The 16,688-nt window shown below is 39.7% G+C and overlaps 1 non-coding gene across 1 annotated transcript; it reads right to left on the bottom strand.

Moving 5' to 3' along the window:
• Positions 1 to 3,191: 3,191 nt before the first annotated feature.
• On the bottom strand, positions 3,192 to 3,298 carry LOC142167662 (small nucleolar RNA R71). The gene has a single exon (XR_012697751.1). It is a non-coding gene; the product is annotated as a small nucleolar RNA R71 (small nucleolar RNA).
• Between the last annotated feature and the right edge of the window lie 13,390 nt (positions 3,299 to 16,688).

Raw genomic sequence — 16,688 nt, 5'->3', positions numbered from 1 at the left:
GCTGAACGACGTACTGGATCTCAAAACGACCGGTCGAATCGTTACATTATTGCTCCTATCATGCTCACAAATATTATTACAAATAACATAAGAAGGGCTCAGAGAAGGATAAAAATAGTAAGGACAATAATTCCAAGTCCCCGACCAATTTTCCACAAGTGTGGTCCTCCACAATATGGATAGAGATCACCAAAATAAGAATAACCAACATTCAACCAATTTTCGTTTCAAGATGCCATGTAAAAAATAAAATATTAAACGAAACTAAAACTAAAAACTTGAATAGACAAAAAGTAAAAATCTAATCTAGAAGAATAGTTAATTTCTACGTCCCCAACAATGGCGCCAAAAACTTGTCGCTCCAAAACGCATAGGCAAGTATACGCGGTCTTCAAGTAATAAAGTGATAAATAAAATATCGTTCCCACGAGTACTTGTGATTAACTATCAACTAAATCAAACTAAAACAGTTAATCTATTCAAGCGATTTTCTAAAGTATGATTATTAACTATAACTCTAGAGCTGTAAACTAAGAGATTAAATAAAACAAGGCGGCAAGCTTAGAGACAATGAGAGAAATTATTGCAGAGCTATGAGTAGCTAATAATACCTTTGAGTTTTCTTATTAAACTATCCAATTAGTTTATCTAGTTTATTGATTGACAAGGTTAATATTACTCGTAGCATTCGATCGAAGTACTACTCGCCTATTCAAGCTATCCTAGAGCCTATATTATATGATGTTAGGATTAACAAGAACACATTAATAATTCCTATATAGTAACCAAACAACGCGATTAGGTATAGTTCGATCCTAACCGCAAAATTCGCTCCCGTAGTTCAGGTTCAAGATCTTGCTCTATTGAATCCTATATGTAATCTAGAATTCTCACCTTCTGTTCAATCCTAGACTCATAGATAGTATTCAATTGGTGATCAAGCAATCAAATAATTAAGCACCGATAGTAGGCTATAATTGCGTATTTTAGTCGCTTATTGCACTCTAATTCACTGCACTTTACTAGTTTTGAGATTTAATTGATAGTGTTCTGCACTTATTGTGTGTTTTATGCCTTGTAAGAGTAATTCTGAGCTATGTACATGTTATAGAATGAATTCTAGTGATTTTGAGCTTTGATGTCTGAGCAAAAGCCTAAGGGATTAAGTCGGGATCGTGTACGGGGGTCGAGGACCAAGTCTGGACGTCAAAACGCAATATTCGAGCCGCACTCCGATCAATTTGCACTAGTTCGGCACGTGGGGCGCCGCGGCTGCCCATTTATCTACTGCCTGTTAGAACCAACTATCTGGATTTCCCTACTAATGCCCCGCATAGCGCGTAGCCCCATGCGGCACGCCTATGCAATCTTTATAGAGTGAAAATCCTATTTCGGCTAGAAGAAGGTGATTTCGTCTGGGCCCGACCCTACTTGGTATAAATACATGGAAAAATATTATTTTCTGGAATTTTGACACATATTGGACCTAAAGAGGCTAAGGAGGAGTTGAAAGAACACGAGCACGAGGATTTCATCATTCCTTCCTCACCCAAGACCCGAGTTTGGATTGAATCTATGTTTTCCTATACTTTAATATTATTTGTGATGAATTTCTACATATCTATGGAGTAAGTTCCTTTAGGGTTTGAAGGATTTGGTGTTTTAATGATTTTTTGTGGATTATAACTCAAGTTTTATGTATTAAAGCATTTTTGGATGATTTAACTGTTGCATCTATATTCACTTGTTCATGTAATCGAGAGAGGCATAACTTGTGATATCTTTGCATTATATTGTTGGTTGAGTTCTTTAATTCTTCTAAATAATCGAAAGAGGCTAGCTGAATCATTGATTAAACCTAGTTAGGAGGATAATCGAAAGAGATTCTCCTTAAGACCAATCCACTACGAATTCTTGCATATCTTCACATGCTTAAATTAGTTTATCTTGTGAGGTTGAGACTTAATCGAGAGAGGAGTTTCTACTAAACGTTTGACCTATTAATTGAGTGAATTCGAGAGACTCACTTGAACATTAGAAGTGAATTATCTAGAGTTAGATTCCGAACAATTATCTTGTACCTATCCTATAAAAACCCTATCTTCTCTCATTGATAACCTTCTTTGCTTATTCCTTGTTTCGATAGTCATTAGTCAATACCTTTAGATTCTTAGTTAATTTTAGTTAGAAATCATATAATTCTCAATTATGATAATCTTGGATAGCAATCAAGCTAGAAACTACGAAAATACTATTTAATCCCAATCCCTGTGGATACGATATTATACTATACTATCTTTGACTAGCAAGCATAATTTAAGTGTGTTTTTCGAGCTCGTTAAATTTTGCCGCCGTTGCTGGGGATTGGCAATCAATAGTGTTTGAAATAGTTTATAGTGCTAATTAAAGAATTTTTCTTTTTCTTTTTATTTTCTTTTTCCCTTTTTACGGTTGGTGTTCTTTGACTGTTCACAGGCTACAGATTTAGATTGGTGCATGACTCGAACTTCTACGAAAGAAGTGCTACCATACGAGCGAGAGGTAGAAAAACAACTGCGGCCGTTGAAGAAGGAAAGAAATCTCACCGAGACTTTAGAGAAGGTTAGGCAATCCTCAACCAAAGAAACGATTGCTAGAAATAGTGATGATAATATGGATTTGGCTGCGAGCGAAGCAGCCCAGTGAAGAGAGCAAGCTGCATGGGATGCTGAGGAAGAAACTATAGAGATGCGAAGATTATCTATGAAGAAGAGAGGGGTCAGAGAATTGCTCAAAATCAACCCTTGGGTGCAGACAAGTTCGGAAATATAGCTCCCATGCCTGGGAGACCACTTGGCGATTATGCTAGACCGGTCTACAATCAAGGTTTATCAAGTGTTAGACCATCTCCGATTGCAGCAAACAATTTTGAATTGAAGCAAGGGTTGCTTCAAACTCTTCAGAATTGCTGTGTCTTCAGAGGGAAGCCAAACAAAGATCCAACCACACATCTAATGGACTTCGAGAAGATTATGAACACCTTTCAATATAATGGTGTGTCACAAGATGTAGTGTACTTAAGGGCATTCCCCTTCATACTCAAAGATGATGCGAAACAGTGGCTTCGAAGCTTGCCCACGGGATCAATTAGAACATGGGAGGAGATGACGAGAAAATTCCTTGATAAATATTTCTCCTCAGCTAAATCGGGCAAGTTTAGAAAAAAAATCTATAACTTCTGCCAGATAGATACGGAAACTGTTTTTGAAGCATGGGAGAGGTTCAAGGAGATCGTTAGAAAGTGTCAATATAGCGGAATTGAACTCTGGATGCACCTCCGGGACTTTTGGAATGGATTGACACCGGCCTCATGTAGAACATTGAGCAATGCAGCTGGAGGCCCGTTGATGAAGAAGACTCCAGAGGAGATAGTTACAATTCTTGATGAGTTATCTGAAGATGCTAATCAATGGACCTCTAAGGGTGCGGAAAGAAGAAGATCAGCTAGTGTTCACCAGGTTGACGTTAACACATCTGTGTGTAGGTATAGCTTGATGCTATGGACAAAGAAATAAGGAAGCTGACCTCAGCCTCGATACAAAGTGAGCCGCATGCAGCCTACGATATATGTGGAAGAGGACACCCTACTCATGAGTGTTAAGACTCAACTGAGGAAGTAAATGCTGTGGGGAACTACAATTTTAATGCAATGGGACAGAGGCACCCTGATGTTTCATGGAGTTCACCTGCAGGTACTGCAAATGCTTGGCAACAAAATAACTCTAGACCGCAGGGACAAGGAGCTCCAGTATACCAAAATTAGCAGAGGCAGCAATTTCACCCTCAACAGCCCATTCAGCCTGGTCTAGAGGATCTAATGAAGGCTTTCATTATCAAGACATATGAGAGGTTGGACGCTCATGGAGAAGCTATCAAAGAATTGGGCATTGGTATTCGAAAATTGGAGAGACAAGTGGGACATATTGCAACAATATTATCTGAGAGGATTCAAGGCACTCTCCCCGCTGACACTGAAAGTGTCATGCCCCAAAACCGAGGAGCGTGACCGGCGCTCAACCGAGTGAACCCGACCGAGCAAGCCTGTTAGATTCCTTCTACCCAAACTCATTCATGAATAAAGAGAATATATGTTTTCCTTAATTAAACAATAAAGTGGTCACGTCTGCAATTACCAATTTCTTACCATAAGTTTCAACATTTTTAAAGTCTCAAATGGACAAGTAATACAACCACAACATAGCATAGTTTGTCTTTCCCAGCACCAATACACAACCCACACTATGTCTACAGAGCCTCTATAGATAAATAAGAGTACAATGATAATGCCGGCAACAAGGCCCCGGCTATACCTCAAACAGAATACACAAAGTACAAAAGATTCATGACCCCGGAATGAAGTGGGGCCCACCAAGTCAGCTGGGAAGAAGATGCACTGTTACTGACCAATATCTCCTGCTGTGGAACCACCTACATCCATTGAAAGATACAGCGCCCCCGGCAAAAGGGACGTTAGTACTGTCGAATAGCACTAGTATGTATAACTAAACACCCTCTCAATAGAATGACAAATAATACAAATAAGATTACATAATATCAATGAAAGCCTTAATTAACATCAAACCTCAATTTAAGATCAAGACAGTGCTCAAATTAATTTCCATATCTCACATTGGGAGATTTTTGGTATCGATATACCATTGTCCACAATACCAGTACCATTATTCACCATACCAATACCATTATTCACAATACCATTATTCACAAAACCAGTACCACCGCACTCTTAGCACGGAGTCCGATCATGACCCGATCAGCTAGGCTATCTCAGTAGAAACATCAACCATAATTTCTCTGAATATCAATACTACCGTCTTTAACACGGAGTCCGATCACGACCCGATCAGCTAGGCTATCTCAGTTGAAACATCAACCATAATTTCTCTCAATATCAATACCACCGTCTTTAACACGGAGTCCGATCACGACCCGATCGGCTAGGCTATCCATTAGGGACATCGACAACAATCACAATTTCAATTATAATTTCCAGCGCAATCACCACCATGTGTACGGCATGGTGTCCGATCACGACCCGATCGGCTAGACTGTCTTATTTGAGAAATTAACCTTTTTATATCAATCATCGCATTTCATAATACTTTCACATCTTTTCATTTCATTGGCACTAGTGGCCATAATTATAAGATCATTCTTGGCACGTTGGCCATATTCAGTATTTCATGCTCACATTATCAATTTCAAATATCATCCTCATCATCAACAACAAACACAATTCAAATCAAAGTGTGTAGTACACATGTGAGCAATTTAGAGTCTAATGCACATAGAGATATTTCACAAAATTTGGCATAATAGCCTTCATTTGAACTTGACTTAAAGTCGAAACATTATTAATGCACAACCCATATTTTAACACATCCTCAATTGGTAACATAACATGAATAGAGCATTTGGGATGCTTGTTGAACATATATCTTTCAACCCGATCTTACTCGGAATAGCCAATTTCATAATGAATCACTCGGGACATACATAATTTACATGAATATCGTAGGATTCAATTCTAAGAGTAGAGTTTAGCTAACATACCTCACTTGAGCTTTCATACACTCTAAATGTTCCGTAATTCTTAGCAACTTCAATCTATTGTAGAAATATAACAAATTGAATCAAAATTAGGAAGATGATCATGGTTCGATCTCATTTGAGCATTTTATCAAACACTAAGTGTGTATTAAGGCTCCAAGGCCCTTTTATGGAGAATTCCATCATCCCACAACCCAATCTTTACCATTTTTAGCTCAACAATCTTCCTACACCCTTTGAACACATGCATGTAAAATAAACAACTATCATGCCCAAAAATTATCTCGCTAGTTACCCATTTTCAGAAAATTTCAAAATTAGGGTTTAGGGTGTAGAATATTACCTCTAGGATGAAGACCTAGTGAGTTTCCCTTCTTATTCTTCCAAAACTTGAGCAAGAATTGAAGAAAGATTATTGAAGCACACCTTCTCACTCTAGGGCACTCTCTCTCACTCTAAAATATCAGATTATGTCTCAAAAATGGCCCAAAGAATGTATTTAACGAAATAGGGTCGGGTTTTAAAAACCCAAAAATGGAGCTTCGGAACAAGGTATGCGATCGCATAACCTATATGCGGACCGCATATCAGTCGCATAATTGGTTACAAAATAGCCAAAAGAACTGTCTGTGTATGCGGTCACTATGTGGTCGCATAATGCACCGCATAACAATTATGCGGTTGCATAGTCGACCGCATAGTTGCTTCCAACTAACCCAATTAACTGCCTTACTCTGCGGCCATTATGCGGTCCGCAGAGTGGTTCTGCGGTCGCATAATGGATCGCAAAAATGCACTTTTCCACCAAAAATTTTCCTTTACTTTCCGGTGCATTGTTCAACCCAAAAAGTCCGAGCCGCGGCGAGCTTGCGAGTCCGGCACCATGAAATATTATTTTCTTTTCAAACTTTACCGGGCTTTATACTTAAGTACTTCGAAATTTTCCGGGGTGTTACAGAAAGAATCCCAAAGAAACAGTAAATTTTGTAACTTTGAGAAGTGGGCAAGTGTTGAAAGATCCCACCCCGATCCAAAAGGATGTGATACTTGAAAAATAAAGTGGGGAGCATCTGAAGAATTTTGTTGATAAAAAGAAGAAAGGCCCGATGAAAACTAAGAAGAAGAAGAAGGAAGAAAAATTGAGAAGGGAGGAACATGATGAGAGCGAGCATATGCTTGCTTTACCTTTCCCTCAAAATATATGTAGAGAAAAGCTGGACAAGCAGTTTGCGAGATTTCCGGATGTGCTGAAACAGGTTCATGTAAACTTACCATTCACAGAAGTGCTCTCATAAATGTCATCTTATGCTAAATGCTTGAAGGAGATCCCGGCGAAGAATGGGAAATTCGAGAAGACCTCAATGGTCAAGCTCATAGAGCATTGCATCACAATATTGCAAAATAAACACCCACAAAAGTGTAGAGATCCAGGGAGTTTTACTATACCTTGCTCTTTAGGCTCTATTAATTTTGATAAGTCTCTATGTGATTCTGGTGCCTCAATTAATCTAATGCCTTTGTCTATTTACAGGAAACTTGAGAAGGAGATTGGAGAGATAAGGTCGGTGCCAATATCGTTGCAGCTGGTAGACCAAATGACTTTGATACCCGAGGGGATAGTGGAAGATGTGTTAGTTCGGGTGGATAAGTTCGTATTTCCTATAGATTTTATAGTGGTAAAAATAGAGGAAACCAAGGAGGTACCCCTCATTCTAGGAAGACCATTCTTAGCGACAGGTAGAGCTATATTGGATATACACGAGAGGAAACTCATGCTTATAGTGGGTGAGGAAATGATGACTTTTGATATGAATGTAGCAAAGGGGGCACAAAATGAAAAACTAGCTGCGAGTGTTGAGTGGAAAGTGAAGGGCTCGAAAGAAAAGGCTGCACTAAGTGAGAAATATAAGTGTGGGGTGTACCCCAAAAAGGCTGAGAAGAAGCTGTCTGCATGGATGTCCGCATTAGTTCAAAGGCGAGGAATGGAGCCCGACTTCGACTCAGACCCCGATTAGATGTTCAGGGAAGTTTTCTTTACCTTATGCTTTTTAATTGTGTGTCATGGGACATACCACAACTTAAAGTGTGGGGTGGGGGATATGTTGTATGTATGTATGTATTTTAGTTTTAGTTTTTTGTTTCATTAGTTTTAGTAGTTAGAGATAGAAAAGAATTGAAAACAAAATAAACATGTCACAAAAATTGAAATTTTTTCGATTTTTCCCGATGGTGGATATCATCGACAGATTCTCTTGAGGGATTAAAGTCGAAGGAAAAAGACAAAAAGATTTTATTTTGTTAGGTAGTGTATTAATTCCCCTTTGGTTTTTCTTTGTGCCGCGGTTCTTTTCCAAGGGTTTTGTTTGAACCGGGTGTAGTTAGTTTTTATTTTTGTTAAGAGTAGGAAAACTTGTGCTATGGTTTAGATGGAAGGAAATACATCTTGAATTTATTATACCTTGAGAATAGTAAGTGCTTTAGTTATGACGCTTAGGCTCAGGTTTTGGCTCTTGCATAAGTACCTTAGATTGTATAATCTTTACGTTGCTTAACTGCTTTGACTAGAGTGTCTTGATAATCCAATCTTGAGTGAGTTATGTGCCATGTGGGTGTGAGGTTTTGTGTTGTTCTATGCATTGTATTTGATGTCTAGAACTTGCCCCGTGTATTTGCAAAGAGAAATAGTAATTTTATTCAGTCTTGAAAGTGATTTAGGCGTTTCTTTGTTGAGCCAATTATAAACTTTTACCCACCTAATTGTTATGTATCTTAGTTAGCCCCTCTGAGCCTGTAAGCCTGTTTCTTTGGCAACCACATTACAAGCCTTACCCATTTATTTGAATTGACCATCTATTTGAACCCTTTACCTCTTGTAATCACTTGATTTTGTTATGAACTTTGTAAAAGTTGAAGTGTGGGGTGGTTGATTTGGCTTTTGAGTAGAACTAATGAAATAAGGAGAATGGTGCACTGTTTTTAAAAAGTAAGAGCCACTTGAATTGAAAAATAAAGAAAAAAGATAATTGTATGATTGTGAAAAATGTTCCTTGATAGTGGTGAGTCTTGATAGTGGCAACCACATTACAAGCCTTACCCATTTATTTGAATTGACCATCTATTTGAACCTTTTACCTCTCGTGAACACTTGATTTTGTTATGAACTTTGTAAAAGTTGAAGTGTGGGTTGATTTGTTTGGCTTTTGAGTGGAACTAATAAAATAAGGAGAAAGGTGCACTGTTTTAAAAAAGTAAGAGCCACTTGAATTGAAAAAGAAAAGAAAAAAAATAATTGTATGATTGTGAAAAATATTCCTTGATAGTGGTGACTCTTGATGTAATTGTGCTTAAAGAAGTAGGGAGTTAATGTATATTGACTTGAAGGTGGAGTTATGGTTTGACATAAGTGTGGGGTTTTGAATTGTTAATGCATGTATTAAAGTGCTTAGGGAGATGTAGTCACTATTATATCTAAATGTATCCTACACGTCCCGCAGCCTACATTACAACAATTAAAGTCCTACTTGATCCTTGACTGAGCAACCCTATGGTACGTCTTATGTGGCATATGAATATTGTTTATGAGGGTGATTCAATTCTTTCTATCTTGAGTTCCTATTTGTTCTTAAATTATATTGTGTGTGGAACTACTCTTTATGGTTGTGTGAGGGCACTTGATTCATGAAGGAAAGTTAATGTCGTTGACCTCTATTTTAGACTAAGTGAGCGGGTTATAAATATTACATGGTGCTTTTGAGTCAAATCTTGAGGCTAGGATGTTACGGTATTGTATTTAATCTGTTTTAAATATTTTTGGTATGATGAGTTATGAGAGTTGTTGAAAAAGGCTGTGTCTATGTGAAGTGTAGTTTGATTGCTCGAGGACGAGAAATGGTTTAAGTGTGGGGTATTGATGGTAGGCTATAATTGTATATTTTAGTCGCTTATTGCACTCTAATTCACTGCACTTTACTCGCTTTGAGCTTTAATTGATAGTGTTTTGCACTTATTGTGTGTTGTATGCCTTGTAGGAGTGATTCCGAGCTATGTATATGTTATGGAATGAATTCGAGTGATTTGGAGCTTTGAAGTCCGAGTAAAAGCCTAAGATATTAAGCTGAGATCGTGTCCAGGGGTCGAGGACCAAGTCTGGATGTCAAAATGCAAGATTTGAACCGTACTTTGATAAATTTGCACTAGTGCGGAGCGTGGCGCACCGCGGCTGCCCATTTCTCTGCTGCCTATCAGAACCAACTCTCAAGATTTCCCCACTAATGCCCCACATGGCGCGTCGCCCCATGCGGTGCGCCTGTGCAATCTTTACAGAGTGAAAATCCTATTTCGGCTAGGAGAAGGTGATTTCGTTTGGGCCCGACCCTACTTGGTATAAATACATGGAAAAATATTATTTTCTGGACTTTTGACACATATTGGACCTAAGGAGGCTAAGGAGGAGTTGGAAGAATACGAGCACGAGGATTTCATCATTCCTTCCTCACTCATGACCCGAGTTTGGATTGAATTTATGTTTTCCTATACTTTAATTTTATTTGTGATGAATTTCTCCATATCTAGGGTTTGATGGATTTGATGTTTTGATGATTGTTTGTTGATGATAACTCTAGTTTTATGTATTGAAGCATTTTTGGATGATTTAACTGTTGCATCTATATTCACTTGTTCATGTAATCGAGAGAGGCATAACTTGTGATATCTTTGCATTATATTGTTGGTTGAGTTCTTTAATTCTTCTAAGTAATTGAAAGAGGCTAGTTGAATAATTGATTAAACCTAGTTAGGAGGATAATCGAAAGAGGTTCTCCTAAAGACCAATCCACTACGAATTCTTGAATATCTTCTTGTGTTTAAATTGGTTCATCTTGTGAGGTTGAGACTTAATCGATAGAGGAGTTTCTACTAAATGTTTGAACTAATAATTGAGTAAATTCGAGAGACTCACTTCAACATTATAAGTGAATTATCTAGAGTTAGATCTCAAACAATTATCTTGCACCTATCCTATAAAAATTCTATTTTCTCCCATTGATAACCTTCTTTGCTTATTCCTTGTTTCGATAGTCATTAGTCAATAGCTTTAAATTCTTATTTAATTTTAGTTATAAATCATATAATTCTAAATTGTGATCATCTTGGATAGCAATCAAGATAGAAACTACGAAAATGCTATTTAACCCCAATGCTTGTGGATACGATATTATACTATACTATCTTTGACTAGCGAGCATAATTTAAGTGTATGTTTCGAGCTCGTCATACAATAAATAAACCAATACAATAAAGTAATAAGAACAATTGAAGCTTCAAATTATAACGTTCATGTAGCACCCCACAACTCTAGAACTAATTAACTATGAGATTAAAGGAAGAGAGGAGAAAACAAAACTAGTTAGAAACCTCTTCAAGCATGGTTTGTGTTCCCTTACGTGAATTCTCCTTCAAAGTATGTTAGATATCCTCCAAATTAGTTTTACAAGCCTTTTATAAGAGTTGGGACTGTGTAGGGCCAAAATAACCTTGTCCCAAACAAAATAAAAAATTTCCGTAATGTAGGGTCCAGGCCAGCGCCTGGCGCTAGACTGGTGCTTGCATCTTTTCTCATGCCCTCAATTTTTGTCCAAGTATCCCTCAACCTTTTCAATGCTTCGTGCTTGTTTGTTTTAGCAAGCTCAAGTCAAAGTAATATCTAACGAAACTTTAGTGCTGTTTATATTTTAATTATCAACCTTCAGCAATATAGTGGATGTGACACACCTCGTTTTATTCCAACTCATTATTTTTGCTCCAAATTTATTCTCCTTATGTACCTATATCATTCATTAACATACAAATAAATGTAAAATTTAATAACTAATGTCACGTCCTTAGTCTTCAACTAAGCGCACGTGTGACACTTGACAACTTGCTTATGATCTTGCGCAACTCGCTCATGATCTTGTTATGCCATGTCAGCCTTACTACACTAAAGATCGCTAAGGAAATGTTAGAACACATGAGAATTTCCAAAGGAATCTTTTGTATTCTAGAGAACTTGATTGTTTTTCTTGATGAGTTATAATTGAATAGCCCCCTTTGTATACTAGTCTCCTAGGGGCTAGTAAGTAAATAATAATTATTATACAAGTCCCTTAATATTTACAAGTAAGTCCTTTCTCTAGAATTTTCTACATAGCTAGAATCTTCTAAGGACTTTCCTAGCAATGTCATAGGGTTCTAAGGTCTTCCATGAGAAATCTTCATATTTCTCTAGAACCTTCCCACATGTGCTAGTATATTTCATATGTAAGCTTTCCATATGGCAAAATATATGCTAAGTGGTACCTACGTAGCATGATGATGTGGCGGGCCATGACACTCTCCCCCACCCAATTTTATGCCGCCCTCGGCACAAAGCATCGACACGTACGCGCCAGAGATCTTTGTCCATTAGCCATGATGCCCTATGCAGCGCTTCGCCTTCCCATGTCACATGGTACTAGTCACCTTTCTTCTTGCCCCATTTGTACTTTGGACGGCTAGTAATGATGGCCTCGATCCTTCGCCTATCGGATAACCTCTCTTTGCTCTTGGCTTGAATCTCCCCATGACTCAACCAAGTCTAGCAGCTTCTCAAGCTTCGGGTCCATGCTTCCACTCCCTATTTGGCTGCCCTCCATGGTCCCAGCCTTGCTAGAAAATTTGACCCCTCTACTTGGTGCATCGTCTAAGTCCGATAGCGTGCCATCACTTTGTAACTCGCCATCCTCTTCAACTATGTCCGCCCAATGTTTCTTGCTACCACCATGCTCCGTTTGCATGGCGCCATGATAGGCTTTGGAATCCCCTACTTTAGGCTTAGATTCCAAGCGCATCCCCCCAATACAGGTGGTCGCTCCCGTGTCACCCTTATGTTCCTGAGCAAAGTTCCCGGTCAATTGCAAGCTTCCCCAACTCTGGGCATTCACTTGCCCGATGCGATCCTTTACAGAAGTAGCACCCTCCCTTAGGCACGTAGTCGCTACCATTTTCCATCCCCTTGTCGTTTCTCTTAGACCCCTGTCCGTTATGGGATGGCCCCTTGCCATTGTCCTTGTATACCTCGGCTATGTCGTTCCCGTTGTCCTTGTTATGATCTCCCCCACCCCTTTCAGCGTTGCCTTCTTTGGACTTGGAAATTTCCATCTTGAAGTCAAGGAGCGACTCAGCTATTGCTATGGCCTCGTACACATTGGCTACTTGATGTCTTCTTAACTCTTGCTTTTCCCAATTTTGCAATCCATCCATGAAGTAGAAGAGGGAATCTTTCTCAGACAACGACGAGATTTGCAGTATTGAGGTAGTGAACCCACGCACATACTCCCGAATTGTGGCCGTCTGTCGGAGCTCTCTTAGATTCCACCTAGCATCGTACACCACATTCATCGGTAAAATTGCTTTTTCAATTCTTTCTTGAACTACTCCCATGTCTCAATCTTGCATATCCCCTTCTCCATGTCAGCACACTTTCGATGCCAGCACAACGCGGCAATCTATGAGTGGTACAACACAACAATGTTGATCTTGGCCGCGCCATCTCTCACTTTGCCATGCTTGAAGTAGTTCTCCAAGTGGCAAAGGAAGTTCTCCAATTCTTGTGGATCATGAACACCTGAGAACACCGGCAGTTTGGGAGCCTCGATCTTGGCCTCCCTCATCACAACAATATTACTATCTGCCTCGGTCACGCCAACATCGACAAGTCCTTGTCATAATGTCACGACCCAAACAAACCCCTGTCGTGATGGCGCCTATCGTGGAACTAGGAAAGTTGACTCATTTCCAAAACAAACCGATATTTTCATTTCAAAGATAATTTCAATGCTATTTAACATAAAAATCTTTGCAAAGGAGTTCAAATCAAAATAAAAGTGCAGAAAAGAAAAGCCCGATATCGGGGTGTCACTAGTCATGAGCATCTACAATAATCTGTCTAACAATATCAAGGCTAACTCAGCCTGGGAAATAGCTAAATACAACTAGAGGAAGATAAGAGGGAGAAAAGCAAGGGATGCGGTCGCCAAGCAGCTATCTTACTATCCCTGAGAAAATCTGCAACCAAAATAATCAACAACCGCTACCGTGTCCAGCTATACCTGGATCTGCACACAAAGTGCAGGGAGTAATGTGAGTATGCCAACTCAGTAAGTAACAACAATAAATAAAGACTGAGCAGTAGTGACGAGAAATAAAACATATAACGTTCATATCGGGAAATCTCAGAAAAATACCGCATGCTTTTAAAATCAGGATTTAAATCAAAACAACTCGTTTAAACCCAGTTCCAGTAAAAATAATTTAAAGATATTTTTCAACAGTTTTCAAACAGAGGAAAAATGTAAAAGTGAGCAAAATGATGAAATCATAAACACCCCCTCGGGCAAAACATCACTCATATACAGCCCATCGGGCATACCTCACAGTCACTCGTGCCACTCGGGCATACCTCACAATCAATCTTGCCACTCGGGCATACCTTACAATCACTTATGCCTCCCAGTCACTCAGCACTCGGCACTCACACTCAGTAGGTACCTGCGCTCACTGGGGGTGTGTACAGACTCCGCAGGGGCTCCTTCAGCCCAAGCGCTATAATCTACACGGACAACTCACGTGCTATAATAATAAAGTATGTTGCAGGCGGGCAGCCCCGATCCACACTCATCCTCACAATCATGCTCTCGGCCGATATCAAACATGCTACGGCGTGCATCCCGATCCCATAAATATGCAACATGTTGCGGCGTGCAGCCCGATCCCATAAATATCCTCACAAATCAGGCCCTCGGCCTCACTCAGTCATAAACCTCTCAAGCCACTCGGGCATTTCAGTAAAAACAGGGCATTCGGCCCAAAACAACATTTATATGCATCAAAATAGAGTCATAAAACTGAGTTATTCAGTAAACAAGTATAACCATGACTGAGTATAGATTTTTAATCGAAAACAATGAGAGGATAGTAAGAAAAGGCCCCTAAGGGTCCAAACAGCACTGGCACAGGGCCCAAACATGGCATTCAACCCAGTTTACAGAAACTCTTTCTAAAATATATAAGTATCATATAGTTTCAACAAAATATGCAACTTTAGAGCTGCTACGGGATGGACCAAGTCACAAATCCCTAACGGTGCACGCCCACACGCCCGTCACCTAGCATGTGCGTCACCGCAAAATAGTAAAATGATACGAAATCCGGGGTTTCATACCCTCAGGACTAGATTTACACTCGTTACTTACCTCGAACCGGTCAAATCTCTACCCCGCAATGCTTTTGCCTCTGGACTCGGTCTCCAAATGCACCGAATCTATTCACAATCAGTACAATACCATCAATACGCACTAATGGAATGAATTCCACAAGAAAAGCTACAAAATTAGACCAAAATTAATGAATTCCTTCTTGAATCCGACAAAATCCGGGCCCACATCTCAAAATCTGACAAAATTCACAAAACTAGAAAGCTCATTCACTAACAAATCTAACCATACCAAATTCATCAAAATCCAACATCGTTTGGTCCTTCAAATCATTAAATTACTCTCCAAATATTCCAAGCCCTAACCCCTCATTTTCACTAATTACATGATTAAACAACGGAAAATCACCATATATACGAGTATTAGGGCTCAAGCAACATACCTCACTGATAGCCCTTGAATCACCCTTCAAACATCACTCCAAAAGCTCCAAAAACCGACTTGAAAAATGGTGGAAATGAACCAAATTCGCGAAGGGTTCTATTTAAGGTTTCTACCCAGGTTTTTTGCACGTGCGGGCTCTTTTTTGGTGCCTGCGGGACCGCACCTGTGGTTAAGGCACCGCATCCGCGAACTCCACTTAATTCCCCAGCTTCCGCACCTGCGCTACATGCCTCGCATATGCGGGCTCGCAGGTGCGGCCAAATCCTTCACGCCTGCGCTCCAGCCTTGGCCTCACATTTTTCCGCATCTGCGCAGCAAATTCTCGTACCTGCAAAAGTGCACCTGCGCGTTTCCTCCGCTTCTGCGAAGCCTGCCCAGCATCTCCCTTTCCTCATCTACGCCTCAAGTTTTGCACCTGCGGGTTCGCAGATGCGACCTCCAACTTGCACATGCGCAACCTGCCTAGACCAGCATTGCCCACACCTGTTAACTCCCCACGTGCACCAGCGGCCTCACACCTGCGACTCTTGCTTCCTCAGGTGCGAAAATAGCAGTAGCGCTTCAGCTGCATTTTCCAACGTCGACAAATTTGTTAACCACCCGGAATCACCCCGACGCCCTTGGGACCTCAACCAAAAATACCAATAAGTCATATTTCAACAAACCAATTTAGTCGAACCTTCAAATAACTAAAAACAATATCAAATCATCAAATTACCCTCGGATTCAAGCCTAAGAACTTCTAAATTTCCAAATTCGGCAACTGATGCCGAAACCAACCAAACCACGTGCGAATGAACTCAAATTTTGCACACACATCACAAATGACACTACGAATCTACTCCAACTTACAAAATTCCATTCCGACCCTGATTTCAAATTTTCCACTGCCGACCGAAATTGCCAAATTTTCAATTTCGCCAATTCAAGCCAAAATCTACCACGGACCTCCAAATCATATTGTAAGGCCCCAGAAAAATTTTCTTACGATTTAATATTTTAAAGTATGCCAACGGTATTTGGGAATAACGTGTTAGAGTATTAAAGGAGACCCATGGTATAGAACCACATTGTTTCGAAATGAAAAGTATATGTTTAAGGTGTGTTGAAACATACTAAGGAGTTTTGTGAATTGAAAGAATTCGTGTGGAACAAGTAGGATACATTAAGTGGAAAGGATGTCCCAATTTTCACAAGATCCTACTTCAAACATATGCTGCTACCAAACTATAATGACTTATGAGGTTATCTACCTATCAAATTAAATCCCTTTGAGTCTAGTTTCTAACGCTTCAAACCGTTCGTCATTCAGACATTCCTACAAGAAGTTATGATCAAATACACAAAGGCTAGCCTGTAGCTGGCAAGGCCAGGTTAAGACCAGGCTTTAGCCTGGCGAGGCCAGGC

This window comes from Nicotiana tabacum, chromosome 12 (assembly GCF_000715075.1).
Source record: "Nicotiana tabacum cultivar K326 chromosome 12, ASM71507v2, whole genome shotgun sequence".
NCBI classification, from domain to species: Eukaryota; Viridiplantae; Streptophyta; class Magnoliopsida; order Solanales; family Solanaceae; genus Nicotiana; species Nicotiana tabacum.
This window is presented reverse-complemented; position numbering and strand designations above follow the sequence as displayed.